The sequence below is a fragment of the Saccopteryx bilineata genome, chromosome 5 (genome assembly GCF_036850765.1).
Source record: "Saccopteryx bilineata isolate mSacBil1 chromosome 5, mSacBil1_pri_phased_curated, whole genome shotgun sequence".
NCBI classification, from domain to species: domain Eukaryota; kingdom Metazoa; phylum Chordata; class Mammalia; order Chiroptera; family Emballonuridae; genus Saccopteryx; species Saccopteryx bilineata.
This window is the reverse complement of record NC_089494.1, coordinates 29,062,436-29,074,523: the sequence shown is the minus strand read 5'-3', so window position 1 is coordinate 29,074,523 and position 12,088 is coordinate 29,062,436. Positions and strand designations below refer to the sequence as shown.

The 12,088-nt window shown below is 38.7% G+C and overlaps 1 protein-coding gene across 1 annotated transcript in view; it reads right to left on the bottom strand.

Moving 5' to 3' along the window:
* The window catches only part of CMKLR2 (chemerin chemokine-like receptor 2), a 50,865-nt gene that overhangs the window by 19,397 nt on the left and 19,380 nt on the right, over positions 1–12,088 (bottom strand). The window contains exon 4 of the mRNA XM_066280329.1: positions 1,382–1,481. The gene's annotated coding sequence lies outside the window, so the exon portion shown is untranslated. The remainder of the gene's footprint in view (positions 1–1,381; positions 1,482–12,088) is intronic.

The following is a 12,088-nucleotide window of genomic DNA, read 5'->3' as shown; positions in this document are numbered from 1 at the left end:
AAAACTGAGACTCATGGTCATAGATAAAATTGAAGTGGTTATAGGAGGAGGGGGAGAGGAGGAAGGAGAGTAAGAGGGGACAAATATATGGTGACAGAAAATGAGTTGACTTTAGATAATGGGCACACAACTCAATCAACAGTTAAATGCCCTCGAGATGTTCACCTAAAACCTATGTGCTCTTATTGATCAATGTCATCCCATTAAATTGAATTCTAAGTTAAAAAAATATTACAGTTGGCATTTATTCATTTAGTAGATATTTATTGAGCATCTACTATGTGTTGTAGGCCCTGGAGATACAGTAGTGAATAACAGTGAAAAGAACTCCTGGAGTTTTCATTCTCATACAAAGCTGCGTCAGATGATGACGCATTTCGTACACTTGGAGATGTTTAATGAGGCAACTGAAAACTCTAGGTTTTGTAGCAGGAAATCAGGACTTTAAACATGACTGGACTTGATGATGTCTAAAGTTCTGCCAACCCTGAAACTGTTGTGGTTCCTGAAATGTTAGAGTGATGAAGTTTGATGGCCCTACTGGCTGTTGGTCAAGATATACAGTTCTGATTATGTGGCTTAGCCAGTCTTCTACTAATCAATGCGTATACACAGTGATGCCTCCGAGAAGTTTCTTACAGGAACTGGGTGGCATGGAGGATAAAGAGAGAAAACACTATAAAATTTTATCCATATTTAATTACAGAGAAGAAAAACAATTTTCTATCCCAAAGAACTGGTTGCCATTTTTCAACTTGCCATTATTAGTTGGGTAATATGAGTTTTCCCTTTACAAACCAAGTTTCATTCTTTAATCTCTTTGAAAGATGTGGCATCTGGATAGCTAAAGATCATAGACTTGTAGTCTGTTAAAGGGGGTTGAGATGTTAAAGATCATTTAATTTAGTCCTTTCAATTCATATATAAGTTAGCAGAATACTTTAAAAGACCTGAATACTAAAGAAAGAAGCACGAATAACTACAAGAATTATGGGCAGAATATCTACTTCAGGACAGGAAAGTTTTATAAAGAATGAAGTAGAACTTATAGAAATTACAAAGTTAATATTGAAATTTAACTTAATGGATGCATAGAATCATAGTTTAGATCCAGTTGGAGAATGTAAATTAGAAGATATATCTGAAGAAGTTAACAAAAATGTAACAGAGAGACAATAAGATGGAAAATATTGATATAAAAAAAAGCCGAAAAATAAGGAGTACAGGCTTATGAAAGTCTAACAAATATCAAAGTTTCAAAAGGAGAGAAAGCCTGGTGTTAACCAACTGGTTAAAAGTGTATCCGCCTGACCTGTGGTGGCGCAGTGGATAGAGTATCAACCTGGAATGCTGAGGTCGCCGGTTCAAACCCTGGGCTTACCTGGTCAAGGCACATATGGGAGTTGATGCTTTCTGCTCCTCCCTCTTTGTGTCTCTCTTCTCTCTCTCTCTCTCTGTCTCTTCTCTCAAATGAATAAAATCTTTTTTAAAACAAGACATAGGTTTTAAAAAATAATAATAATAAATAAAAAAATGAAAGTGTATATACAATCAGAACCTAGTTTATATTTGGGTATTTTGATCATGTACTAATAGAAAATTAGAAAACAATGCCCATAATTTTCTGATCTGACAGAGGATGACCAATCTGGGTATCATTCAATCTGGCAATTCTCTTGAGGTATCAAATGTCCTCTGGAGTGCAAAAAGACACATCTTTCTATCTCAATAGCATCCATAAGTATGGTCACAGCATTGGTTTGGGAAGAAGGGCCATTTTTGAAAACAGGGCCCTTCTGACATAAAAATGAGACTCAGAGACATGGACAAGAATGTGACGGTAACAGGGGTGGGGGTGGGGGGGAGGGGGGGAGGAAGAAGAGAGAGGGGTGGGGGGAGGGGAGGGGCACAAAGAAAACCAGATAGAAGGTGATGGAAGACAATTTGACTTTGGGTGAGGGGTATGCAACATAATCAAATGTCAAAATAATCTGGAGATGTTTTCTCTGAACATATGTACCCTGATTTATCAATGTCACTGCATTAAAATTAATAAAAATAAGATTTAAAAAAAAACAGGGCCCTTCTGGTTTTCGCCTAAATATAGAACAACTAACTCCATAGGAGAATAAAATTGAAAGATGAGAACTCATCTTAGAATGAAATCAAGACCCTGATTTTAAGACCCTTTGTAGAATTATGAAATGCTTGTAAATTTCCCATATTGGTCATTTTGCTATTATCAGCTTTTCTCTAGTGATTAATATTAAAGGCCTGAAGATAAAAATAAATATTTGTGGAGCAAAGTGTATGGAAGTTAGAGAGGTTTGTGACAAGAGAAGTGAATAGTAGAGTCAGCTGCTGAGGGAGACAGAAGTGTCTTGAGTTCTCAGTGCCCTTCAGATAAGAAGAGAAAACTGAAGCTGGTTGAAGCCTGGCTCCGAGGCTGAATCGTAGAAAAAGACAAGTTGGATTCCCCAACAATGCATTCACTGTAATCTATACAACTCTTTGTTTCTTACTACATTCGGATATGAAATGACGGTACAGGTAGATACTTCCCAAAGACGACAAAAGGAAAGTTATAGCTCAAAAGCCGGATGAAGTTGTGTTTCTCACAATATGATTATCTAGATAGTCTCTAAAAACTCTAAATCAGTGGGAAAGAGGTAAAAATCATTTTTTAAAATGTATGGCTAAGTTGGCAAGAAAGGAAGGAAAATCTTTAGTGGTCTGAACTAAAATGGGAACAAGGGCCTGACCTGTGGTGGCGCAGTGGGATAAAGCGTCGACCTGGAACACTGAGGTCGCCGGTTCGAAACCTTGGGCTTGCCTGGTCAAGGCACATATGGGAGTTGATGCTTCCTGCTCCTCCCCCTTCTCTCTCTCTCTGTCTCTCTCTCTCACTCCTCTCTCTCTAAAAAAAAAAAAAAAAAAAAATCAATAAAAAAAAATAAAATAAAATAAAATGGGAACAAGAATCCAATGAGACATCAAAGCTCATGTGGATTTGCCTTTGCTGTTAACCACCATGCAAAGCACAGAAGGGAGGTCATGTTGGACTTGGGAATTTCCTGAAATGCTTGGAATCAGTAACTCTCCAAGTGCTTAGTGAAGGGTTCATGTGCATATTAGGGGTGTACTTTCAACTCAGCCTTACCCATCATTTTTTTTTTATTAATTTTAAAGAGAGAGAGAGAGAGAGAGAGAGAGAGACAAGCATTGATCTGTTCCTGTACATGCTCTGATCGGGGATTGAACTGGCAACCTCTGTGTATCAGGATGACGCTCTAACCTACACAGATATCTGGCCAGGGCATTTGCAGTCACTTTCTACTTGCACAGAACCTCAAAACATCCAGAGATGAGAGCTAACGGCCTTTTCAGGTTTTGGCAATGCACAGAGTCCTGGACATGAGCACAATGCTACTCATGAAAGTGGCATCCTGGATTCCCAGATCTCAGCTTTTCAAAGCTCCCCTGTATGTCTCATTCTCATTCTCCAATTGTTCTTTCAAAGCTTTTGGATGTTTAATGCCTTCCCCCACCTGGTAATCCATCACCTCAGGCAACTGCAAAGTTAAGTAATTGCCTATAATTATTTTTGACAAATGCTTATGGGTAAAAAGCTTTTCACAGTGGTCGAGTTTTGAGTTAGGTCAAATACAGACAGGGAGCCACTAGACAGGTCATATATAATAATTCTCTGGCAATGAAGCTTTGACGGAGCTCCAGCTCCTTTCTGTTCTTTCCGGTGGCTGCCGGGCTGCTAGTCCTCGCCTAGAAAGCAGGCTGTTCACTTTTAAGACTATCCCAAAGTTTCTACTCCAAAACAAACTAGGGCAAATTAAAAATGCCACAAAGCTCATTTTCCTTACTGAGATTGAGCCCGCCCTTCCTTTCTTCCTTCCTTCCTTCCTTCCTTCCTTCCTTCCTTCCTTCCTTCCTTCCTTCCTTCCTTCCTTCCTTCCTCCCTCCCTCCCTCCCTCCCTCCCTCCCTCCCTCCCTTCCTCTCGCTTTTTAAATAAATACTCCTAGATTGTTGCTAGCCTTTGGGTAATTTCCCAAGTTCCTAAAAAGCTGATTCAGACCGTTTTGCCAAGTTCTTGTTGCTTTTGTGGAGGAAAGAATTTTTTGATGCCCTTACTTAGCAATTTTTACTAATGTCACCTAGATAGATAGGGAGTTTGAATAGGCATACTTTGTGCATCTGCAAATGACTTGGCCCAAATAGCATAGTGTTTGTTTGTTTGTTTTTTAAACATTAGGCTTAAAATTTAAGAGGAAAAATATAGCCCACATAATAGTGAAAAAATGTACTTCTATGGAAAAATGTACACTGTTCTACTACCTCCTTCTCCTTCCTAAACTTGCTTTAGCTCTAGAGATTGTAAAGTTAATGAATCAATAAATGAATGAATAGATCAATAAATCAATTAAATGTGTGGCTGATCAAAGGGTCCCATACAGGAACTTACACAGAAAGGGTATTCAAAGAATAGTACTGAATCAAAACAGATTGGCTTGCCTTACCTGTGGTGGCGCAGTGGCTAAAAGTGTTGACATGGAATGCTGAGGTCACCGGTTCGAAAACCCGGGCTTGTCCGGTCAAGGTACATATGAGAAGCACCATTCTTTGAGTACCCTTTGAGTTGATGCTTCCCACTCCTCTCCCCTGCCTTTCTCTCTCTCTCTCTCTCTAAAATCAACAAATAAAAGTTTGGGGGGGGGACACAATGGCTCAAAATCGGCAAAATTTTTCTGTACTCTATCCTACTCATAACATTAAATCTTTTGTTTTATATTTTCCCCAAATTTTTTCTAATCTTTTATAATAAAAATTTCCCACTTAATTTTTATGGGGTATATCTTAATTTAGGTAGAAAATGAGTCCTGCCCTGATCGGGTAGCTCAGTTCGTTAGAGCATCGTCCCAAAGTGCAGAGGTTGCCAGCTCAATCCCTGGTCAGGGTACATACAGGAACAGATCAATGTTCCTATCCCTCCACCTCTCCCCACTCTTCCCTCTCTAAAAATCAATAAAATAAACATTAAAAAGAACATTTAAAAAAAAAGAGTCTAATAATACAGTTTTAACAGTAAATTCTTTCCAAAGAACAAAGGAACAAAAGAACGAGGAGGGACAAAAGAAAAGGAGAGAAGATACTTACTCTCGCCAGCTGTCAAGGTGGTGGCCACTGACAAATTATAAAAGTATTTTGACCAATATGCAATAGAGATATAATTATTTTCCACTAGAAAACTCTTAACTAGCTCAATTGAAGGACAGTAGTTAAAGAAGCCCATTTGGAAATAATCCAAAAAGATGGTCGTGTCTCATGTCTTTCCTAATTTGTTATAATGAATGAGTCATAATATTTTAAGAGGATTAAAGCTGCTTATAATGAGAGTGTTATGTTTAAAGGACTAAAGAAGCTTTAGGAACAATATAATATGATTGCAACACAATATAATATGATGGGATAAGATAACATGATTCTTTCATTTCCTGTTCTTACTAGCAAATTACCAAAAAAAAAAAAAATACTAAGCAGCTTTTAATTTAGTTTCATTCTTTGTCAGAGAAGATGTGAAGATTAAGTAAACCTGGCTACACACACACACACACACACACTCACACACTCACACACACACACACATATTCAGTTAACTAAATTTTATAAATGTGTAATAAATTACTATAATAAGTCATTTTATGCCTTTACTTCTTTAGTGACTCTATTTAATTAATAATAAATATAAAAGCAGGACTTCAATTACTACTCTAGCAAACACAGTCTATACATCTTACAAAATTGTTTTATCTTCATCAAGTACTTAAAATCATTGAAGAAAAAGCAAATAAGGTTTTTCTCAGTTCTTTCGACAATGTCTTATGACTTTCAAATTTGAAAAACACCCTGAAAAGTAAAAACGTTCTTCAAAACATCAGGCCTGGTCTCTTTAGAAAATCTTTGTCATAGAAAAACAAATAAGGCCTGACCCGTGGTAGGCACAGTGGATAAAGCCGTGACCTGGAATGCTGAGGTCGCCAGTTCAAAACCCTGGGCTTGCCCGGTCAAAGCCCAGAGGAGAAGCGACTCTTAGTTGCTGCTTCCCACTCCTCTCCTGCACCTTTCTCCCTCTCTCTCCTCCCCTCTCTCTAAAATCAATAAAATAAAATAAAAAAATAAATAAATAAAACAAATAAAGGAATATTCCAGATTAAAAGAGAAAAGATACAAAAACTGAATGTAATATGTGATTACTGATTAGATACTGATTTTTTAAAAGCTATGAAAGATATTTTGAAAATAACTGGGGAAATTTTATATGAATTGAATATCACTAAGAAAGTATTTTTTTGCCCTGGTTGGCTAGCTTAATTGGTCAAAGCGTTGTCCCCATATGTCAAGGTTCTGGGTTCGATCCCCGGTCAGGGCACATATAAGCATCAATAATGACTGCATATAAAGTGGAAAAACAAAATCAGTGTGTGTGTGTGTGTGTGTGTGTGTCCCTCTCCCATACCCTCTCTCTAAAATCAATACATTTTTTTTGAAGTATATATTTTTCATTTTCTTAGGAATATTAATGATACTGTTTTGCAGAAGAATATTCTTTTTTGGGAGTGTATGCTGAAGTTTTTAGGGCAGAAGCTTACAACTTGCTTTCAAAAGATTTAGAAAAAATATACAAAACATAGTTGTCAGGCTTGGAATGTATAACCTGATTCTTATCATGAAATATGGTGAACAGAAATACATTTCCTCCTTTAGGAAAAAACTTGTTGCCCTCGCTCCTGGGAAAGCAGTCAAAGACAGCGCCCAGCTGCAGCCCTTAAGGGACTGCTGCCGCTGCACAGAGCTCCCCCTTGCCCTTCACTGATCATTGAAACGAGAGCAGGAAGTACAAAGGCCTGGCCGTTTGGGCCCAAGGGAGGCAATTCTGAGTTCATTTTAGCTTTAGAGTGGGCTAGGACTGTCAGCCCTACTTTGCAGCTCAATTTCTCCCCTAACTGGCTGTCCTTCACCCACCCACCTTTCACACAGATCTGGATCTTAAGGGCACAACCTGGTAAACATCTGATCATTAAACTTCGTCCCAGAATCTGCGATGTTAACTCAACCTTATGACAAGGATGGGCATCAAATAACCTCCAAATGAGGATATATTAAGTTTAATTTTTTTTTAGAATTTATTTATTCATTTTTAGAGTGAGAGAAGGGGGGGGGGACAGGAAGCATCAACTCCCATATGTTCCTTGACCTAGGTAAGCCCAGGGTTTCGAACCGGTAACCTCAGCGTACCAGGTCGATGCTTTATCTACTGCGCCACCAGAGGTCAGGCCGGGATACTTTTTTCAGGCCAGGATACTTTTTAAAGTTTTGTTCCCTTAAAAAATGCCAGTTATCAAAAACAAAGAAAGGCTGTGGAAATGTTCCAGATGAAAAGAAACTAAAGAGACATGACAACTAAATGCAACACGTGATGCTAGACTGCATCCTGTACTAGAGACAAATGTCCAAAAGAACATTATTGGATCAATTGAGAAAATTGGAATATGGATTTTAGATTAGGTAAAAATATTGAATCAATTTTAAATTTCCTGTAATTGATAAGTATACAGTGGTTGTGTAAAGAAGGCCCTTGCCTGGCCTGTGGCAGTGCGTTCGATAGAGCATCAACCTGGAACGCTGAGGTCGCCAGTTCGAAACCCTAAGCTTGCTGGTCAAGGCACATACAAGAAGCAAGCAATGAATACATAAATAAGTGGAACAGCAAATTGCTGTTTCTGTCTCTTTCTCTTTCCCCCTTCCTCTCTCTCTAAAATCAATCAATAAAAAATTTTAATGTCCTTGTTTTTAAAAAACAGACACTGAAATATATAGGGGAAAAAAGACATGATGTATGCAACTTCCTCTGAAATAGTTTGGAAGAACTACATATAAAAACACAGAGAGCCTGACCTGTGGTGGCGCAGTGGATAAAGCGTCGATCTGGAAATGCTGAGGTCGCCGGTTTGAAACCCTGGGTTTGCCTGGCCGAGGCACATATGGGAGTTGATGCTTCCAGCTCCTCCCCCCTTCTCTCTCTATCTCTCTCTCCTCTCTAAAATGAATAAAATAAAATTTAAAAAAATAAAAAATAAAAAAATAAAAACACAGAGAGAGAGAATATAAAAGAAAATGGGGTCAAATTTTAACAATTGGTGAGTCTATGTAAAGGGGATATGAGACGATTCTTTGTCATTTTTTGCAACTTTTCGGTAAATCTTTAAATTATTTTCAGATAAGAAAATTTAAAATATATATACTATATAAAAATAATTACAGATCAACAAGAGATAGCAAAATGTTAACAATCAATCTAGGTTATAGGTATGATTTTTCTCTGCACTAGTCTTTCAACTGCTCTGAATGTTTGCATTTTTCATAGTAAAATGTCGGGGGGGGGGGGGGAGGAGGCCAGTATGTTTGTTATTGCTTAACTTGAAGGTTAGAAGGTTCACAAGCCTATATACCCTTCGAGCACTATGCCTTCATTTCAACCTGCTGCCCCAAGTTTTATGGTTACTCTATCTGTGATTAACTGAGAAAACATACAGTAGCATACCAATTAGACTCTTGAAGTTTCCTCTCTTTAAGTAGAACTCTTTAAATGATTAACTATTTACCTCCCTCGCTCTAAGAAACTCCATTAGATGTACAGCGTAAACTCTCCTGAGTACCAAAATTTTCTCTCATTTTACTCTCTGCTGCGTCTTTAGTTGCTAGAACAATTCCTAGAACATGGAAATATACTCAAGTAAGAGGTATTAAAAGAACAAGTGAGAAAGATCTAAAATAAATATGATTTTGGTATGTTAATAATTTTACCTATTAAACATCTACTCCTACTATTATGACCAAAATTAAATTTGGTTTGACTTTTTGCTGGCTTTCTCTTTCTTACCGCAGGTTGGGAGAATCTGAATTCTAGAATTTTAGCAATCAAGTCGTTAACCTGGGTGGCCCCGAGCCAGGAAGGAGTTGGAGGTAGGCGGCAGTGTTCCTGGCGAGAGCAGCAGAGAGCTTTTTGAATGCAAGCCCTTCTGGGCACTTCAGGGCAGAGCGACCTTGAAGAAAGACGCGAATCTGCAGCTGAGGACCGAGGAGGGGAAGGCTCAGCACTTCCCATCAAGGCGACTGAAACCAGGAGAGCCCGTGCTCTACCACAAGTGAAGGGAAGAGGTTCAAAGGCTATATGAAGCCGCTTGTCATAACATATAGCTTATTTATTAGCCGAGGGTCAATACTAACTCAAAAAGTCAGAAATGAGTAAAACCACAGGAGATGATCAGCCAGGAGTCAGAATGCAGAAATCAGGATTGGAGCAAGAACCAAGAGGAACCTAAACAGATGCAGAAATAGAGTGCCTCCATTTTGTCCTAGTGGATGTTTGGGTTAACCACAAAACAACAGCCTTCCTGGGACCATGATCTCCTGGCAAACTTGGGGGCTTGCTGATGGTGCTGGTGGCTAACAGGATTCAGTCATGAGAGCAAACGTCACCCTAAAACACACACTGAAATGACAGTTTCTGGGCACCTTTTATATTCAACTGTATTACATTCATTGCTTCCACATCCAGCTCAGCAACAGAGAAAGTTGAACAAAGTATAACCAAAAGCCTTCAATTTTTCATTTTTGGCCTCTTCTCTGGCTCGTGCCTTCTCATTTTCAAATCTAGAGAGCTGTTTGCTCCCTAGGAAATTTTCATTTAAAATAAGGTTTAGATTTTTAATTAGTTGTTTTGCATTGAGTAATTTATCAGTTATTTTTATTTTTTTATTGTTTTAGTTTTTTTTTTTTATTCATTTTAGAGAGAGGAGACAGACAGAGAGAGACAGAGAGAGAAGGGAGGGAGGAGCAGAAAGCATCAACTCCCATATGTGCCTTGACCAGGGAAGCCCGGGGTTTCGAACCGGTGACCTCAGTGTTCCAGGTCGAAGCTTTTACTCACTGCGCCACCGCAGGTCAGGCTGCATTGAATAATTTAAATTATCCTTTTAACTAACACACCCAGCAAATATCTGAAGTATTTTCTTAAATTTTTTTTCATTGATTTTAGAAAAAGAGAAACTTTGATTTGTTGTTCCACTTATTTATGCATTCACTGGTTAATCTTTCTGTGTGCCCTGTCCAGAGATCGAACCTGCAACCTTGGCATAGCAGGACAATGCTCTAACCAGCTGAGCTATCTGAGTAGGGCCTGAAGCTTTTTCATTTTCTTTTTTTTTTTTTTTCATTTTTCCGAAGCTGGAAACAGGGAGGCAGTCAGACAGACTCCCGCATGCACCTGACCGGGATCCACCCGGCATGCCCACCAAGGGGCGATGCTCTGCCCCTCTGGGGCTTCGCTCTGTTGCGTCCAGAGCCATTCTAGCGCCTGAGGCAGAGGCCACAGAGCCATCCTCAGTGCCCGGGCCATCTTTGCTCCAATGGAGCCTTGGCTGCGGGAGGAGAAGAGAGAGACAGAGAGAAAGGAGAGGGGGAGGAGTGGAGAAGCAGATGGGCGTTTCTCTTGTGTGCCCTGGCCGGGAACCTGGGACTCCTGCACACCAGGCCGACGCTCTACCGCTGAGCTAACCGGCCAGGGCCTTTCTTTTTTTTTTTTTTTTTTTTAAGAGTTTATTTATTGATTTTTAGAGAGAGGGAGGGGGAGAGAGAGAGAGAAAGAGAGAAAAATGGGGCGGGGGCAGAAAGCATCAGCTCGTAGTAGTTGCTTCTTGTACGTGCCTTGACCGGGGAAATCCAGAGCCTCAAATCAGCAACCTCAGGGTTCCAGGTCAGACGCCTAAAGCTTTTACAAGGTGGCATCTCATACTGGTTAAAAAAGACTACACTACCTAACCTCTTTTTTTTTTTAACATTTTTTTCTTTATATATATATATATATATATATTCATTTTAGAGAAGAGAGAGAGAGAGAGAGAGAGAGAGAGAGAGAGAGAAAGGGGGGGGGAGCAGGAAGCATCAACTCCCGTATGTGCCTTGACCAGGCAAACCCAGGGTTTTGAACCGGCGACCTCAGCATTCCAGGTCGATGCTTTATCCACTGCGCCACCACAGGTCAGTCACTACCTAACCTCTTGATACATTGCAGTGGAACATTCTAACTAAAATCAGTACAGTGGTCTTAAAACAGAGGTACAAGTATAATATATGATATGTAGGTGGTCTAAGAAATATGATTTATAGTTTTATTTCAAATATTTCTCCCATTTATAGTGAGAGTACTATATACATAATGTTTCTTCATTTTCTTCTTAGACTTATTTCATTAACACTCTTAGCTGTAGGCCTGTACTAAGGTTTAAGCTATAACAGGACTTGACTACAGATGTCACCAGTGTGGCAAGAACAAAGTTACAGTGAGGATAGCATTACTCCAAAAGCTGACAAAATTAGACTAGCAAAGCAGAAGCAGGAAAACAGTAACTTCTATGGACTTTTCTATATTTTTTCAATGAGGATTTCTGGAAAGAAGCTGTTTTACTTTTATTATGAAATTTGTGCATTTTGGTTTAGTATTTTTTATATTGAATTATATATGAAGAGGGATAACATAAATTTTCCAGTATATTTAGGGCCTGTTAGGGAGGAAAAAAAGGACTCCAAAATGAGCAAAAAGATTCCTGGACATCTTACCTGATGTGTCTTTTCAGGTGGTCTCTATCTATCATTGTCTTTGAGGCATTTTACAATTGTGTAAGTTGCAGACAACTTATATTACTGCAAAGGATCCTTGTCTATAAAAATACAAATGAATTGTGTCTAGTGGAATGCAATTAATTATTGCCCTGTGAGTACTGGCCAGTGTTGCAACTGTTTATAAACTCATTTCAACATCCTGATGGCCTATATATGTGGGATACTTGGAATTTTCATTTTAACCCATGTAATATTTTACTGAGTCTCTCATTGATTAGAGTTAAATAAAACCTTTGAAATATGTCCATTTCATATTTGTGTGAGTCATGATTTACCTGTTTAAAATTATCTTAATTTTTCTAGTTTTATTTTTTTATTGAGGTATAATTGACA